General features: G+C 38.1%; 1 non-coding gene across 1 annotated transcript; it reads left to right on the plus strand.

Moving 5' to 3' along the window:
- Positions 1-3388: 3388 nt before the first annotated feature.
- On the plus strand, positions 3389-3460 carry TRNAC-GCA (transfer RNA cysteine (anticodon GCA)). The gene has a single exon. It is a non-coding gene; the product is annotated as a tRNA-Cys (tRNA).
- The last annotated feature ends 222 nt before the right edge of the window (positions 3461-3682 follow it).

The following is a 3682-nucleotide window of genomic DNA, read 5'->3' on the forward strand; positions in this document are numbered from 1 at the left end:
ACGTGGTAGACGACAGAGAAGCTGCGCTCATGGAGTTTGTGCTAAAATATGAATATGGGTTTGAATATGTTCAGGTTCTTATTTTATTCTTCTCCATAAGGAGGTATATATAAGAGTTTACATGAGTGCTTTACAAGGAATTAGATCTAGTAAAGGATTAGGAAAATATCTCCTAATTATACAATGATTTGACAACTATATAAAATAGGAAAGTAAATCCCTTAATTAACCAAGGAAATAAATCTATAAAATAAGAAAGTAAATCCCTTAATTAATCAAGGAAATAAATCTCCTTGATTAATTAGGAGACTCACTTCAACACTCCTCCTCAAGTTTGTGCATATACGTCACAAATGCCCAACTTGGTAAGTGAGTCATGAAATTTGTAGCACCCAAGTCGATAATCCATGCAATTTTTGAGAACATTAATCCTTTTCCAAGGGTTAACTTTAAGTACCTTAAGATTCGATCAACTGCATTCCTATGAGACACACTGTGCCCATGTGTCATTCTTCTGGAGAGCTCGCATTTCTTCATTCTTGACTTCTTTCCATTTTTTTGGTCTTCTAGTGCTTCAATTACACTATTGGGAACAGGTATGTCGGCTAACTGCTTCACAAAGTGTACCCGTGACTCTGATAATCTGTTGAGGGATACATAATTGTTGATGAGATATTTTCCATTTGCATTAAGATCTTCTTCGTAGTGAACTGGAGGTTTACCACGATTCTTCCTTTTTTTAGAATCTGATATGCAGGCTCTGTGCCTTCTGAATGACGTCCTCAGCAGGTGATTGGTGTGGTACTGGAGCTGAAGAATTCTCCAGAGCGGGCACAAACTCCTCAATTTTCTCCTCCTGAGTGTGATGGCAGGGAGATGACTGAAGCGGAAAAAAAATCTCATAAGATGGTTCAATTTCCTCCTCCTGATTTTGACAGCGTGGAGAGAACTGATCGTTTTCCTCTGGTGACCGGTCGCTGGATTTTGGCAGCCAGTCGGTTTGAAACAGCTTCTTTGGCTACTAGTCGCTTTCCACTGGCGACCGGTAGTTTTGAAGCAGATTCTCCGTGTTCAAAGAACTAGGGGGGCAGGTCGCTTTCCACTGGCGACCGACCATTTGATTTAGGAACTTGATTTGAGGAATTTGATGTATGAATTGGATTTGGATTCGGATTCAGGTTGGAAGGTTGGGATTCAAATTCGGATTCGGATTCAGATTCGGATTCAGGTTGGAAGGTTGAGATTCGGATTCGGATTCGGATTTGGATTTGGATTTGGATTTGGATACGATATCCATGGCAGCGGAAGGATTTAAGAATAAGATAAAAAAGATGTGTTTTAGGGTTTCGGGATTCAGGATTCAGGATTCAGAGTGTGTTTAGGGTTTCGGGGTGTGTTTAGGGTTTCGGGATTCAGGATTCAGGATTCAGAGTTTCAGGATTCAGGGTTTCGGGATTCAGGATTCAGGATTCAGGGATTCAGGATTCAGGATTCAGGATTCAGAGTTTCAGGATTCAGGGTTTCGGGATTCAGGATTCAGGATTCAGGATTCAGAGTTTCAGGATTCAGGGTTTCGGGATTCAGGATTCAGGATTCAGGGATTCAGGATACAAGGATACGGGTTCGTGTTTCAAGGAATTCGATACGAGGGATTCGGGTTTAGATCTGAATCTGAAACAAGGAATTTGATTTAGGATACGAGGATACGATACGAGGATATGAGGAATGCGATACGATGATACGAGGATTTAGAGAACACAGAAACCCTGTGAACACGGTTAAAGGACACAGAAACCCTGTGAACACGGCTAAGGACATAGAAACTTCTCTTCAATTCTCTTCTCCCCCTGAAGAGAAGGGTATGTCGGAGTCAAGAAAGAGGCAAAATCTCCATAATAAAGAGAAACAGATCCGTTTTCACTCCCCCTCCCCCCCTTGAAGAGGAGGGGAGGAGAAATTTTGATATGAGAATTTAGAGACAACCGAGGATCGATTGCTTTGATACCATGCTAAAATATGAATATGGGTTTGAATATGTTCAGGTTCTTATTTTATTCTTCTCCATAAGGAGGTATATATAAGAGTTTACATGAGTGCTTTACAAGGAATTAGATCTAGTAAAGGATTAGGAAAATATCTCCTAATTATACAATGATTTGACAACTATATAAAATAGGAAAGTAAATCCCTTAATTAACCAAGGAAATAAATCTATAAAATAAGAAAGTAAATCCCTTAATTAATCAAGGAAATAAATCTCCTTGATTAATTAGGAGACTCACTTCAACAGTTTGATCTTGACCTCGATGCTTTTTGGCCGTTGGATCCGATTCACTTTCCTTCTAACCCCACGTCCCCTCCTTTGTTCTCGTCCACTGACCAGCCCTGTTCTCCTTTATGGGGTTTTCCTGATGGTGATGCTGATAATGATGATAAGCTCGCTGGACAAGTTGATCAAGCTCTTTCTGACCGTCCTCAATTCAGTTCCTGTGAGTTTTTCATATTGGGTTGTGTTCTTTTGTTTTTTTCTTTTCTGCGTCGATCAGTTTTCTCTGTCTTACCATTGAATTTGGTTTTTCTGAATCAGAAATGTTTTAGAAGTTTGTATGTTCACTGTGATAATCATAGAACTCAGCTGAACAAATGCTTTCCGGGCAGTGTTCGAAAAATCGGCCTAGGCGGCTAGGCGGTCGTGTCCTTTTTTATTTTATTTTATTTTTATAATTTATATAAATATATTTTTTTTACTGATTTTAAACATTTATTTGGTATTGAGCAATAAAATTGTACTCCCAGAATTAAACAACAAAATAGTTACGGGTCAAAAGGTGTTTCCTTTACTCGTTTCTCAATTCTCTACAACTGAATGGACTATACTCTGTTATACTCTACAACTGAATGGGCCAGGAATTGAATTCGGAGACCTTGGTTCCTCTGAAATGAGTTATGCTTGTTCATTAGAACCCAGACCAAACCTAAACACATAACCCCCAAATCGAAGAACCAACGAGAAAATTTTGAAACAATCACAAGAAGGGATACCCATACCTGTTTCAGATAGAAATTTCGCGTGTCTATACTATTTAAATATTCTGATATATTTAAAACGCATAACCGAGCGGCAATACTTAAAAATAAAATTAAAAATAGTATAGCAAAACGGCTAGACTATTCTTATAAATAAAAAGTAGTATAGCAAATACATTCTTTTTTTGACATTATAGTTGTATAGGCTTGCTAATTTTGGGTTTGTGCTAAAATAGCCCTTTTTCACAATTTTTATTCTATAATAGTCATTGTCCAATACAATCTCTTTAATGTAAGGGGGGCTATTTTAAAATAGAAGTTGTGAAATATGGTTCTTTGCGGGGGAACATTATCAACAGTTGGGTCCATAGCTCAGTGGTAGAGCATTTGACTGCATATCAAAAGGTCACCGGTTTGAACCTGGTTGGGCCCTTCCATCTATTTTTTAAGTCTACATTTATAGATCATCCTTGCAAAAAATTAGACAAATCGGAAACCGGTTCGATATCCAATTGTATCCTACATAATCTATGAATGTAGAATTAAAAAATAGATGATTTGGATCTTTGAAAAAAAAATTAGTAGGGGACCTGGTGTCCCTCAAATAATATATATCCCAGGCTCCTCTACAAGTTTAATTTGAGATCGTCCCACC

This window comes from Prunus avium, chromosome 5 (assembly GCF_965620075.1).
Source record: "Prunus avium chromosome 5, drPruAviu1.hap1.1, whole genome shotgun sequence".
Lineage (NCBI taxonomy): Eukaryota > Viridiplantae > Streptophyta > Magnoliopsida > Rosales > Rosaceae > Prunus > Prunus avium.